This window comes from Pleurodeles waltl, chromosome 4_2 (genome assembly GCF_031143425.1).
Source record: "Pleurodeles waltl isolate 20211129_DDA chromosome 4_2, aPleWal1.hap1.20221129, whole genome shotgun sequence".
NCBI lineage: Eukaryota > Metazoa > Chordata > Amphibia > Caudata > Salamandridae > Pleurodeles > Pleurodeles waltl.
In genome coordinates, this window is record NC_090443.1 from 791825932 (window position 1) to 791841962 (window position 16031).

The following is a 16031-nucleotide window of genomic DNA, read 5'->3' on the forward strand; positions in this document are numbered from 1 at the left end:
GACCATCAGCTCCGCCTTGGCCACCATCGTAGGGGTGCTGAAGGACATACAGCAGACCTTGAGGGACACCGTGGCACTCCAAGGGGCTCCTGACACTAGCCAGGACGATAAACTGCCCACCACCTCCACCGGCGCTAGTAGACAGGACGCCCCGCCACAGGACCAACACACCAGCACCCCACCCCCTGCAGACGGACAACCACCACGCAAGCGGGCCCTGAGATCCAGGAACAGGACAGAGCAAGATGGCAAGACCCCCGCCAGGAAATGAGACCACCCTGATTGTCACCCCACTGTCCCACTTTGTTACCCTGTCCATACTTAAACTGCACCAGCTCCACTTCCTATGCCCAGATGGGCAGTGCACCTGTGAGACTAATAGACTGGACTCTGCCATGGACATACCTCCGCCATTACCCATCCTCATTTTACAAACCCCTCACATTTCAGAGAACTTCAATAAACACCCTTGAAACACAAAACAATCTGGAGTCAGTCTGTTATTTACTAAATATGTATTATCAATGACAGTGTCATGATGGGTTTACCATTGTAAGGCTAACATACCTATGTCACACATCACAAGCACTTGAAGGATGCAAGCAGTTGACACGTAGGTAACCACACCTGTGAAACCGTAATGGAAGGGTACAACTCAGTTTCCAAATAGTGATTTAAATAGAGAACAGGATAGAGGTAGACGTGTGAAAGTTAATGTAATGGTAAAAATGAAAATGTTCTCACCTGTGTCTCACTGGAAATATTGCTGTATGACTGACTCCCTGTTGTCGTTGTCTTCTTCCTCAGCATCATCCTCATCACTGTCCACAGGCTCCACAGACTCCACAGCTGCTACAACACCGTCATCTGGATCATCCTCCTGCAGAAAAGGCACCTGGCGTCGCAATGCCAAATTATGGAGCATGGAGCAGGCGATGATGATGTTGCACACCTTCTTCGGTGAGTAGAATAGGGATCCACCTGTCATATGGAGGCACCTGAACCTGGCCTTCAGGAGGCCGAAGGTGCGTTCGATCACCCTCCTAGTCCGCCCAAGGGCCTCATTGTACCGTTCCTCTGCCCTGGTCCTGGGATTCCTCACTGGGGTCAATAGCCAGGACAGGTTGGGGTAACCAGAGTCCCCCAATAGCCATACACGGTGCCTCTGGAGTTGACCCATCATATCAGGGATGCTGCTATTCCGCAGGATATAGGCGTCATGCACTCAGCCAGGGATAATAGCATTTACCTGCGATATGTACTGGTCTGCCAAACAGACCATCTGGACATTCATGGAATGATAACTCTTCCTGTTCCTGTACACCTGTTCACTCCTGTGGGGGGGGACCAGAGCTACATGGGTCCCATCAATGGCACCAATGACGTTGGGGATATGTCCAAGGGCATAGAAGTCACCTTTCACTGTAGGCAAATCCTCCACCTGAGGGAAAATGATGTATCTCCTTACGTGTTTCATCAGGGCAGACAACACTCTGGACAACACGTTGGAAAACATAGGCTGGGACATCCCTGATGCCATGGCCACTGTTGTCTGAAAAGACCCACTTGCAAGGAAATGGAGCACTGACAGCACCTGCACGTCAGGGGGGATTCCAGTCGGATGGCGGATTGGTGACATCAGGTCTGGCTCCAACTGGGTACATAGTTCCTGGATTGTGGCACGGTCAAACCGGTAGGCGACGATGTCATGTCTCTCTTCCATTGTCAACAGGTCCACCAGCGGTCGGTACACAGAGGATTCCGCCATCTTCTCATATGTCCCAGCTGACGCTACCTACGAAGGACAACAGCAAAGAACCAGTCAGTATTCCTCCAGGTATGTACCCATAGTTACACACAAGACTACACCACTCACAATACCCTTCCTGTATGTGTGTTGAGTGTAGGCCTAGCTATGTGTGACGCAGTAGTAAATGAAGCCATGTGGTCCCCTGAAATGGCGGCTGCCTGACCTCTAAACTGGGACAATTGGATTGTGGGGTAACAGCGCTGGCGTTGCACACCGTCGCGGTAGGCGGTCGTAGACCGCGGCGCAATGCTGCTTTGGTTAACATTGGACCCTATGGGTCCCAGGAGCCAATGAACAGGTGCGCCGGCGGTGATGATGCGCCCCGCCGCGGACGTCACCGCCATTTTCTATCTGTTCAATCACTAGATACCTGACCTTCGACAGGAGAGGACCTACACTGCAAGTGCTGCTGTGACCTCGGTCTGGAAGCGACGATGGCTGCTGCGTCTGGGGAAAGGGCCCCTGCCATCACTGCACAGGAGTTGGAGAAACTGGTAGACGGTGTCCTCCCCCAGTACACGCTACTCTACAGTCCTCCAGACCAACAGGTTAGTACACAGGGAGCACGTTGTATGGGCTAGGCCTGGGTGGAGAGGGCTGGTTGGAAGAGGGAAGGGGGCAGAGTTCAGGGAACATTAATGCATGTGCCAAATGACAAGGGTAGGGAGGGGGGACACTTACATCTACGGTGCAGTTGGTAATGGCTTCTCTTCTTCCCTTGTGCATGTCATGTAGGTCAGCGCCCACCAGAAGAGGGACATTTGGCGTGCCATCGCCAAGGAGGTCCGGACCCTGGAGGCCCACCAGAGACGGGGCACCCACTGCCGTAAGAGATGGGAGGACATTTGCCGCTGCAGCAAGAAGATGGCGGAGTCTCAGCTGGGGATGGCCTCCCAGCGTGGGAGGGCTGCCCATCGCACCATGACCCCCCTGATGTTCCGGATCCTGGGGGTGGCCTACCCGGAGTTGGATGGGCGCTTGAGGGCATCACAGCAGACACAAGGGGGTGAGTACAACCTCATTCTGCTGACTTTGCGCGTAGTGGAGGGGTCTGGGTGGGGGAGGTGGGCTGTGGGTGTCCCTAGGCCAGGGCGAGTTAGGTAGGCAAGGCCCCTCCGTAATGTAGGCCATGTGGCACTCTACCCCACCTCAGCAGAGTGCCAAGTCGAGGTACAGTTGTCCCTGTGGCATACATGTGTGCAGATGTCCACAATTGCCATGTAGGCCATATCCCAGAAATTGCATGTGCAGAGGGCAGGAGCACGGCGTAATGCGGGGGGCTGCTGTGTCTGTCTTGTCCGCCAACGGTAGCGGTAATCCATGCACTAAAACTCTCTTTCTTCTGTCTCCCCCCCTTTTTCTGCTCTCCCTGTCCTTTTGTACATCAGCATCAACAGGCGGAGGTACAGTGGCTCCTGAGCATGAGGGAGCTGCATCCCACATGGCCATGGAGGGCCACACCACAGACTCTGAATGCACCAGTGGGACGGAGGGTGAGGGGAGCTTCACGTCGGCCACCAGATCACCAAGCAGCGACACAGACTCGTCCGCCGATGGGGGCTCCCTTGTGGTGGTGGCACCATCTGTGCCCCCCACCTCTACAGGTACAGCCGCCACCTCCCCTACCAGCCCCGCCCTCCCAGCAGCCCCTCAGCGTTCGCCCCGTGCCCACTCAGCCAGGAGGGTGGGCATCACCTTCGCCCCAGGCACCTCAGGCCCTGCCCCAGTCACCCCTGCTGCCCTCAGTGAGGAGGCCATTGACCTCCTCAGGTCACTCACTGTTGGGCAGTCTACCATTGTGAATGCCATCCAGGGTGTAGAACGAGAGTTGCAACATGGTAATGCATTCCTGGAGGGCATTCATTCTGGTCAGGCTGTCCTTCAGCGAACCCTGCAATCTCTGGCCTCAGCACTGATGGCAGCCATTGTCCCTGTCTCTAGCCTACCCCCTCCAACTTCCTCCACCCAGACCCAATCTACTGTACCCCAACCCATCCCAAGCACACCTACAGACCAGCATGCACACAAGTCAACACACCCAAGTAGCTCAAGCAAACATAGGCACCACACACACCACAGGCACTCACGTAAGCCTCACCCACGTACAGACACAGCAACATCCACTGCCTCCACTGTGTCCCCCTCCTCCTCTTCTCCCTCCTCCCTCCCAGTCTCGTCTACACACACACCTGCATGCACCACATCTACAGGCATCATGAATCGCACAAGGACAACCAGCACCACAAGCCGCTCACCTGCACTCACCACCTCCACTGCCATTTACACGTCCCCTGTGTCCTCTCCCAGTGTGTCTGTGACGCCCCCTCCCAAAGTACAAAAACACCGGCAATCACTCACCCAACATCCATCCACCTCACGACAGCCTCCAGTACCTGCACCTGCACCCAAAACACCTAAAGTGACACCTCCGACAACCACCTCCTCTTGCTCCACTCCCAGACCCCCTCCAACTACCCATCCCAGTGTTCGTCAGAAACTGTCCCTCTGTAAAGTTGACCTTTTTGCCCTCACCCCACCCCCTCCAATTCATCAGTCCTGTCGTAGCCAAAAAGCCTCCAATACCAGTGGTGCCTGTTCAAGGTTTGTGGAGTGCACCGGCCACCAGGGCAGGCAGTAGGACCCGGAGCCAAGACACTGGCAGCCCACCCCCTGTAAAGGCTCTAAAATTGGAGAGTGGACGACGGGACCGTGTTAGGACTCCTGGTGGGAAAACAACTGACATGGGTTACACGGGGATTGGAGAGTGAGCTGTGACTCCACCAAAGGTGGGGAAGGGCCAGAGGAAGTCTGCCCAGCCTGTTGTGAGTGTCACGGCGGAGAAGTGCGCCATCATTTCCGGCGGTCGACACACAACCGCCAGCACCGTCGTCACTGGTCAGGAGACCACCGCCAGAGTCACAGCCCAGGAAGGCCCAAGTATCGTCACTGGTCAGGAGACCCCCGCCAGAGTCACAGCCCAGGAGGGCCCAAGTATCGTCACTAGTCAGGAGACCACCGCCGGAGTCACAGCCCAGGAGGGCCCAAGTATCGTCACTGGTCAGGAGACCCCCGCCAGAGTCACAGCCCAGGAGGGCCCAAGTATCGTCACTGGTCAGGAGACCCCCGCCAGAGTCACAGCCCAGGAGGGCCCAAGTATCGTCACTGGTCAGGAGACCCCCGCCAGAGTCACAGCCTAGAAGGGCCCAAGTATCGTCACTGGTCAGGAGACCCCCGCCAGAGTCACAGGCCAGGAGGGCCCAAGTATCGTCACTGGTCAGGAGACCACCGCCAGGGTCACAGCCCAGGAGGGCCCAAGTATCATCACTGGTCAGGAGACCACTGCTGGAGTCAGTGCCCTGGAGGGCCCCGGCTGCCACAGCCCCGCTGGGCAATGATGGAACGTCATGCCACACAGCAATGCCCAGTGTAGAGAACGTCATGCCACACACCAATGTACGTAGCAGAACCGCCATGTCAAAGCACCGCTGAACAGGGCAAAGACCGCCAAGGCAAAGCACCGCTGAACAGGGCAAAGACCGCCATGGCAAAGCACCGCTGAACAGGGCAAAGACCGCCATGGCAAAGCACCGTTGAACATGTCAAAGCACCGCTGAACAGGGCAAAGACCGCCATGGCAAAGCACCGCTGAACAGGGCAAAAACCGCCATGGCAAAGCACCGCTGAACAGGGCAAAGACCGTCATGGCAAAGCACCGTTGAACAGAGCAAAGACCGCCTTGTCAAAGCACCGCTGAACAGGGCAAAGACCGCCATGGCAAAGCACCGCTGAACAGGGCAAAGACCGCCATGGCAAATCACAGCTGAACAGGGCAAAGACCGCCATGGCAAAGCATCGCTGAACAGGGCAAAGACCGCCATGGCAAAGCACTGCTGAACAGGGCAAAGACCGCCATGGCAAAGCACCGTTGAACAGGGCAAAGACCGCCATGGCTAAGCACCGTTGAACAGGGCAAAGACCGCCATGGCAAAGCACCGCTGAACAGGGCAAAGACCGCCATGGCAAAGCACCGTTGAACAGGGCAAAGACCGCCATGTCAAAGCACCGCTGAACAGGGCAAAGACCGCCATGGCAAAGCACCGCTGAACAGGGCAAAGACCGCCATGGCAAAGCACAGCTGAAGAGGGCAAGCACCGGGTAGGAATGAATCGGCCGCCACATCAGGCATCCTTATCCCATGTGCAGCTGGGACAGTGACAGGACAGGAACTTTCACGCGGAGACTCTGGGCACCAGTCCCCCCCAGTATCACTAGAGACCTGCATCTACTTGAGTGACTGTGGCTTTGTACTCCCCATGATGGAACAGTGGGCAACCCACCCACTGTAGAGACTTGAGAGACTGTGGCTTTGCACTCCCCAGGATGGCACAGGGGGCACCCCACCCACTGTAGAGACTTGAGAGACTGTGGCTTTGCACTCCCCAGGATACATCAATGGGCATGGAGCCCCGTCGTGGATCTGGCTTTGCAGTCATCCGGCTGAGGTGCCCCCCCTTCCCTTCTCCCTGAGGTGCCTGTAGTATTTCTATCTGATGCCCCGGCAGTGGTCTCTCCGATTGTGGTCAGGTATCCTTTGTGGGCCTCGCCCATGCATTTTTGGACTGTTGGTGCACGGACATTGTTGTGTACATATCTGCACTACTTCTCGTATTGTATATAATTCTGACTGATTTTCAAATATATATCTGTATATTTTTGTATGACATGTATATTGCCACATTACAATGTTTGACCAAATTTCGCATTGTCTTTTCATTCTTCCGGGGGGATTGTGGGTTGTTACTGCGATTTTTGTGAATGCATTGGTGTGTATGTTGTAATATGCGAGGGTGGGGGTGTTTGGTGGGTGTCCCCCTAACTTTTGCCTCCCCCCCCATGTCGTAGGTGCAGTACTCACCGTTGTCTTCGGCGCCTACGTAGCTGTTGGTCGTAGAGGAGCAGAAACACAAGGGCAGGTAGTATTTGGAGTTCCGGCTCCATGGAGTCCTCGTGGGATGTGTTCAGGTGAGCGTTTTCCCATAGCAAAAGCTGTTTCCGCCGTGTTTTTATCCACGGAGAATCCGCCCCGGAAAAGGTGGCGGATTGGCGGGTTGTAATACTGTGGGCGGTACATTGTCTCCCGCCTGCCTGTTGGCGGTGACCGCCGCGCTGCTTGTTTGCACCGCCGTGGCGGGCGGTGTGTTAAAGTGGCTGTCTTTGTTGGCGGTTTCCGCCAGGGTCATAATTCCCTTTTTTGGTCCGCCGGCCTGTTTGCGGTATTTCCACAGCTTTAACACCATCCGCCAGGGTTGTACTGACCACCATAATGTTGCTTGTTTTGCTTTATTAACTTCTACTAACTCTTGCCATATCTTTTTGCTGTTAGTATGGACACCATTTGCTACAATTATAAGGCCTTCTTCCAATTCTCTCTGTACCACTACAGTTTCAATATTCTGCTTGAAATCTAATGGCACGTACAAAACTCTACCTTTAAGACCTTTCTGGAGCTCAGCTAGAGGTAACTTTCCTCTTTTCGACTCTATAAGGACTATAGCTTGAAATGGATGTATGCATTGTATAAGTATAGATTCATGAGCATTCAAATCTTGAAGTTCCAGTGAAATTGAAACTAGTTTTAACTTATTACACACTGCTCTAGCTTTCATTTTATTGTCCTCTAACTTATTATAATAATAATTATAGAACTTGACGTATGGAACAAAACGTTCCTCTACAAATAAATAAGCTGCATTCTTGCCACTTATCTCTATTGTCTTCTTCAGTTTTCAAAGACACAATAACATAGCAAGTTTGAGTTTTGTAGTGAATACGTCGACAACATATACAAAAACAGGCAGGTTTCTGTGAAGAGACTGTGTTAAGCTTTCTAGTCTCTTCATGAAAGTTATCAATAGTAATACCTGTCTCCCATTTCACTATACCTGCAGATACCAAGTCTTCATTTTCCCAACACTTCTGTTCAAGTCCAAAGAAATAAAACTGCACATCATCACACACCTTTTCTACCTCTGCCACTCTACCATGCAAAAGAGATCTATTAATTTCTTCTAAACATAACGCAAAATACTTCATGTAAAACCTCCTATCTAAAGTTTGCATTTGTGAGTGGTATACTGCTAACATTCTAAAATGATGAATGCTGTTTTGGCACATTTTTTTTGATAAACATGCTAATGAATGTCCCTGTAGATTTTTATAATTCCTTACTTTGCATGGATATAATCCTTGCAAAATTGAAATTTTCTTTTTTAAGATGATTGCTTGGAAATATACTTAGGATATTTTGTAATATGGCAATTGATTTCTGCTGAACATTGAAAGTACTGCTACAGTTCCACTTATTTACAGAGCCCTTTCTATGTCTTCCCTGTACCTCTTCAGCTATGACTTACTCTACATTTCTGGGTACTATTATTTATTTTGCAATAGGAGAACCATCTTTCTTCACATAACATCAGTCATATTAATCAACTGCATGTACTAATGTGTTCTCTTGCAAGTAGCTTTCTTCATTAAAGAAAGGCTCAGTACTAGAAGTATGTCTCCATTCACCACTGAAAACTTTGCAAAACGTAGTTCTATTGAGAAGTCTTTTCTTTTGGCTTTTTCTCCTCATACTCAACACAATGTTATCTAATGTTTTTATTATATTTAGACTCAAAATAAATAGCTTTCTTTTGAGAGCAAAAACCTTATTGACTACACCCTCAAAATGTTTCTTTTGTGTGACAGTTAATGCCCTTCTTTTATACTTCTTCACAGCTCCTAATAGATTCTGAATTACTCTGCTACTGAACATTCTAACTCTGATTTCCTTAAACTGCTGCTGCCTTCTGGTTACATTCTCTGCTTCATTGTAGGATTTGTTACTTGTCACATCACATACTTTTACTCCTTTTATAGTTGATCTTTTTTTGTTAAATATTTTTTATTGGAAATGCAACAATAAATTATAAAATGCTTAGTATAGAAATATAAGATACAGAACAGAAATGTGCAACATTAAAACATGTAATTAGGAATAATTAAGTCCAAAAAAGTCAACACATTAATAATAAGCAAAATCATGTCATACATTTTTATATATAAAAGGAAAGAAAAGAAAAGTGGGGAATAGTAAGAAAGAAGATAGAAGAAGAAGACTGAGGAAAGATTACAGTATAGAGAAAGGGGAAGATATATAATTAGTGAAAGGAAACCAGTAAAGGTCAGATTTTATCTTTTGGTAATTAGTCAGTGAAGATACACTGGATATTCCATGTTCATCACAAATAAAATTCCACCATGTTGAAACAGATATTTTGGAAGTGTCTTTCCAGCATGAAAGTATAACCTTAAAATCAATAGAAATGAAGAGGTCAAACAACTTAGGTTTAGGAGAAATATGCATAAAATCAGGAGACATAGGGGGTCATTACGACCCCGGCGGTCAGCGATAATGTGACAGTAAATACCGCCAACAGGCTGGCGGTACTTACCGCCATATTATGACATTGGCGGGTTGGCTGCAGCCAACCGCCCATGTACCACTCTTACCGCCACAGTGGTAACAGCTGCCGGGCTGGAGATATCCATCTCCAGTCCGGCTGCTGCCATTGTGCTGCCTGCGGGATTATGACCCCGCCTACCGCATGGTTTTTGTGGCGTTCGTAATGCCACAAAAACCATGGCGGTAGGCCACATCAGTGACAGGGAATTCCTTCCCTATCACTGATAGGGGTCTCCCCCTTCCTCTCCAGTTACCCCCCACCCCACCTACCTCTCCAAACCTCCCCACACCTCTACATTCACACACCCCTTCATACACACACACATACACACACACACACCCATTCCCACATGCTTACACGCATGCATACATCCAATCACACACATCTGCACACACTTCCAAACATACACGCAGACACGCATTCACATTTCACAACATACACGCACTCACATGTTCGTACGTGCACACATCCATTCAAAACTCAACACACCCCTGCATTCATGCACACACACACATACATTCACACATCCCCACACACACACACAACACCCCTCACCCGCCTCCCCTGTCAGAGACCTGACTTACCTGGATCCAGGGGGTCCTCCTGCAGGAGACGGTACGGGGTGCTGCTACCGCCAGTATCGCCCATCAGCAGAACACTGCCAGGCCTTATTATTGGCCATAATACGGCTGGCGGCGGTCTACTGGCGTGGCGCTGCTGGTGGTAGCAGCGCCACCTTACTGCCATCCGCCGGCATTGTCACATCCGGATATCTGCAATTCTTGTGCCAGAAATCTGTCTGTGGTCATAATATGGTGAACTGCTGGTAGCTGAGGCGACGGTCTTTCAGCGGCCGTTGCCGCGGCGGTAGGCAATTTTTACCGCCAAAGTTTAAATGAGGGCCATAGCGCCCAAGAAAACATTTTGAATAGATAATTGGACATTGTGTTTGAACATGTGTGTGCATTTAATCCAAATATCTTTCCAATAATTTAAGACATGTGGGCAATAATATAATAAATGAACTAAAGAGCCATTAGAGATAGAACAAGACCAACATAATGATGAGGAATTTCGATTAAATTTAGCATACATTCAGGAGTCATTTCAGCTCTATTGTAAATAAAAAATAAAGATGATGTAATAGGAGCAGCCCTAGAGGTATTGAATAGTTTTAGCCAAACTCTATCCCACAGCTGGGTAGTAAGTGATACAGAGAGGTACTTTTCCCAAAGTAGTTCATTGAGGGTTTTTGAGTGTGAAATGTTTGGGGATAATAAAAGTTTATAAATGAATGCAGCTTTAGGGATAGAATCATGGCGAATGTTATATATCAGTTTTGAAAGTGTAATTGGTGTAAGAGATGTTGGGAAATTATTAGTAATTAAAAAAGATTGAAGAGCAGAAGATATAAGCCTATATTCTTGCAGAAAAGAGTTTAGTAAATTGTACTGTGTTTGCAAAATACCCTTTTCTTTCCAGTGTTGAAATAAAATTATTTGCGACGGAATTTAATGAACTTATTACACCAAATAGATGAGGAAAGAAACTGTTGATGAAAATGTAATCCTTCTGAAAATATTGTATGCAGTAAATGTTGGGAATACTTTAAGATTGGATGTTTAGAACTATATGCACAATTAGACATGAAAATTACATCTTTGAAAGATAAATCTCAGAGTAGTAATCTTTCAAGTACAATCCAACATGGTATAGGGAAAATATGAGAAGTATCAATTAAGGCATAAAATTGTCGGATTAAAAGTGCAGAGTGGTATAATTTAAAATCAGGAAAGCAAACACCACCTTCATTTTTAGGACGTTTAAGCTTGGACAAAGCTATACGAACGTGTTTATTATTCCACAGGAATTTGGTACAAATAGAGTTGATCTGGGAAAAATAATAATTTGGTATTTTAAAAGATATCATGGAAAGTGCAAAAAGATCATGAGGTACAATCATCATTTTGAGGGTATCGAGTTGTCCCCACCATGATAAGTGAAGAGGAGACCAGGAGTGTGAGCAATTTTTGAATTTTACATTTTAAAATATTAAAATTATGACTAATTATATTAGAAATATCAGGAGAAAACCAAACACCAAGATATTTAATTTTGGAGGGACAACAAGTAAAATTAGTATTAGTGAACATGTATTGATAGCCCAGAGAAATCAAAGGTAAGACTTCTGTTTTGGAGAAATTTATTTTATAGCCAGATATGCTATAGTTTAATTTCATTTAAAAAGGGTGCTATGGAGGATTGGGGTTTAGACATTTATAATAAAACATCATCAGCGTAAAACGATAATTTAATTTCAAGGGAATTATGGGTGAACCCAGAAATATGCTTATTTGTGCGAATATGCTCCAGAAAAGGTTCTAAACAGAGAATGAAAAGCAAAGGAGAGAGAGGGCAACCTTGTCTGGTACCTCTGTGTAGAGTGAAATATCGGGGGAAACATCCATTAACAAAAATGCTGGCACAGGGATCAAGTATAATAGTTAAATAAATGAAATAAAATGAGGGCCAAAACCAAGCCACTGAAGAGTAGTAAACATAAAATGCCAATTAATATGGCCAAAAGCCTTTTCGGCATCCAGAGACAAGGCTGCAAGAGGGGATTTACATTTCTTAGCTGATTGTGAAATATTAGAAAATAATCGGGCGTTATCAGCAGTTAGCCTGCCTTAACAAAACCAGACTGATCAGATTTTACAAGATGGGGAATGACATTTTCAAGGTGTGATGCTAAAATCTTAGCGAAGATTTTGCAATCATAATTATTTAAAGAAATTGGACGATAATTTGTGCAAATGGTATGATCTTTATTTGCTTTAGGAATAAGCACAATTAGTGCATCCAAAAAAGAGCCACTAGATTTTGAAATAGAACTAAAAAAATAAAAAAACTTTTTTTTGGGACCAAAAATTGGAGAAAAAGAGGAAATTAGTTCCAAAGAAAAATCATCTGGGCCAGGGGCTTTAGCTTGTTTTAAGGATTTAATGGCATCGAAAATTTCTTGGAGAGTTATGTCAGCTTCAAGATTGTCAAAATGACAGATATAGAAGGAGGTTTGGGAAGGTCACTAAAAAAGGTTTTAATGTCATGTTCAGAGGGATTGGTGTCTTCAGTATATAAGGATTTATAGTAGTTTTGAAAAATATTAGAAATGTCAGAATCAGAGAGTGCCATTGTATTTGTGAGTTCATTAAAGACTGGTCCAATGTTTTTGCGTTCATATTTGATCTTTAAATAATTAGCTGGCATTCTACCAGCTTTGTTTTGGCCACCATGATACTTCGATTTAACTTTAAACAGGGTTTTGCATGCATTAATACTGGCAAGTTTATTAAAGCAAGGTTTCGCCGCAGTCAATTCATGTAAAGTAGAAGAGGATTTAGAAGTGTAATAAGAATGTCTGAGTACTTTAATTCGTTGAATTAATGTAAGATATTGAGAATTTATATTATTTTTCTGCTTGGCAGAAAATGCAATAGTAAAAGCACAGAAAGATGCTTTAAAAGCATACCATTTATTTGAAATAGAGGTATCTCTAGGCTGTTTAAATTGAAAAAATTCTGAGATGAAAGCTTTGGCTTCTGTAATGAAATTTGTGTCTAATAAAAGATAATTATTAAACCTCCATCGCCCAGATTTTGAAATATTTAGAGATAAATCAAAAGATGATAAAACAGTTCCATGAACAGAAATAAAAATTGAGCCAATTTCTGAGGATTGAATGGAAGGTAATTAGGATTTAGTAACTAAAATATAATCAATCCTTGACATGGTATGGTGAACATTACAGAAAAACCTAAATTCAGAAACATCAGGGTCACAAATCCTCCAGACATCAAATAATGGACGAGAGGCAATGGACAAGAGGCAATGGCCGATTGAAATGCTTTGTGGGATTTATCAGGGTTAAATTTACATTTGGCTTTCCTATCATTAAAAGGATCAAGCCATTGGTTAAAATCACCAGCGATAATGATGTCGGGATTATCATTATTTGCCAACTGTATTTTAATGGAGGTCCAAAATGCAGGATCAGATTTGACCAGGCCATAAATATTTAGGAGAGATATTTGTTTATTAAAAATAATAATATTGGCCAGTACCCATCATCCATCACTATCACATTGAGTTGATACAATCTGTACATTTAGAGATTTATGGAATAGGATAGCAACACCACCCTTACAATTAATGGCAGGCGAAAAAACAATTTGGCCTACCCATTGTCTTTTTAACTTAATTGACTCAACTTCAATACTGTGGGTTTCTTGTAAAAAGGTAACATGAGGGTTGAATTTAGACAAGTGAGAAAGTACCTTCTGTCACTTAATTGGATGCCCTAGGCCACGAACATTCCACGAGACAACATTAAACATACTAGGATGTAAGGGGATAAGTGGGACTGGAATATGGATGAAGAGCTGCAAAAAACAGCGAATAAAATGAAAGACACTGTTTATGATAAAAAGAAAACATATAGACACTATAATTTTGATATGGACACATAGAAAAAAATAGAATAAAAAAGAGTTTATATAAATACATGAAGAAAAAAGAGGGAGTGAAAGAACAGATAAAGGATGAAGATCCAGATCTGAGGAAGAGAATATAAAAAATGGACATGAGACGTGTCGGCACCTGAACACGAGAAACAGCAGAGAGAGAGAGAGAGAGCAAAATAAAAAACTATTTATAGAAGAAAGCCATTATAGTAATAAGGAACAATTGGTAATATATATGTCAACATAAGATAATAATAATAATAATAATAATAATAATAACATTAGGTATTGGCATTTAAAGTACGTGACTAAATACTTTGAAGAAATTACTTCAGTTTTGCAGGATCATCGAAAGATCTTGAAATGCCCTTGTAAGTAATTTTACATGTACAGGGGTGTAGAATACCGTAACGTAAATGTAATTGTCTCATTTGAGGTCGAAGAGCAAGAAATTCTTTCCTTCTGGCATTTGTTGCATTCAATAGATCTTAAGAGATGAAAATGTTATGTCCAGACCAGATAAGACAACATTTTTCTTTAGCGGCTTTCAAAACACGCAAGAGGTCGGTAAATTCCAGAAATAGCATTATTATGCCTCTTGGTTTAGATGAGTGATGTTGAAAGCATCCAAGACGGTGTGCTCGTTGAATATTCAAAGCAGGAGAATCCTGGATACCAAGCAAGTCTGGTAAGAACTTTTTCAAAAAAACAAGAAGATCTTGGCCTTCAAGATTTTCAGGTAGACTGTACAGGCAAAGATTATTCCTTCTGTTTCTATTTTCAAGATCCTCAGTGTGGATTTTAAGTTTTTGAATTTCTTGCTCAAGAACAGAAATCTTATGAACCTCATCTTCAAGATCACTAACTCGTTTCTCCATCTCAAACATCTTACTTTCCATAGTAATCCAACGATCCTCAATTTGTTGTAATTTTTCATTGGTTGCAGACATAAAAGGTTTAAGATCCTTCACTTCATCCAGTATGGTATCCAGGACAGGATTGTGAGAGGACATGATGGGTGATGGGGGAGGGGTTCATTTTTGCCCCTTTTAGATTTTGCTCCAGAAGAAGGCTTCGAAGAAACGATGAGATCACTGGCCATTGTGACGGATTGCAGGAAACGCTTTGAAACCTTCTGAAGATACCTGGTTCTGCCCATATACTATGCAATAATATGAATGTGAAAATGTCTATGAAAGTATATTGTGAAACAATAGAATCTGGCCCAGGGAAACGATTAGCACAGTAAAGTATCCGAGAGAAACTATGCACAGCCACACAAAGGGAAGTAGATGAGGTACTTGTAGAGCGCAATGAAAGTGTGTGGAAAGAAAGAGTCACTTCCTATTAAAACACATTTAGTGGCTTATTATTTGATTGACAACGTATATAGGCTCATTCACTGCTTCAATATGAATTACAACCACTCTTAATATTGATGAAATTGAAAGAAACGAGACGCAGGCATTGCATGAAAGGATTATCAACCCCAAACGTCTGACAGGAGCTCAGCGCATCATTTGCAGGATGAAGGATGGGCTTAGAAAGGCCACCCCATAGCTAAAAATATAGCCAAAATAAAATAGTACCTGAGTAGATGTCTGGTTCACAAGAACACATAAGTATAAGGTCACTGCGTTATGTCAAGCGCATTAGTAAAAAAGAAAAGTAAACATGAGCAGAGCACAAAATGGCAGCCATTGCTTCTGACAGGAATTCACCGCTGATTTTCCATAGTGAAAGCAGACTCAGAAAAGCCTTCCAGCATAGTCAAAATGAGGCCACATCGAAACAAAACATGAGAAAAGTTCTCATGAAGGTATTGCACAAGCTTTAGGGCTTTAAAAACAAAACAAAAGCTCTGCGTTGAGATGGAGCTCAGCAGACTGCCGCCATCTTGATCGGCACAGAAGCCACGCCCCTTTTCAGTCAATCTTAAACTTTGTTTATAATGTATTTCATTTTGCTGTCTTTCAAGTTGACCACATACTATTTTAAGAAATGTCTTTGTTATCTCATCAGCAGCTCTTTTCTCTTTAACTACTTATTCTGCATTTTGCACCTTTTGTTTGTCAGGTATGAGGAGATGGTATTGTTGTCTCTGTTTCTTTCTTCTCTGACATTTTGACATCATTGTGTGTGTAGTTAAGTGGAAATTGATCCCTGAAAAGAAGCAAAAAAGTGAGA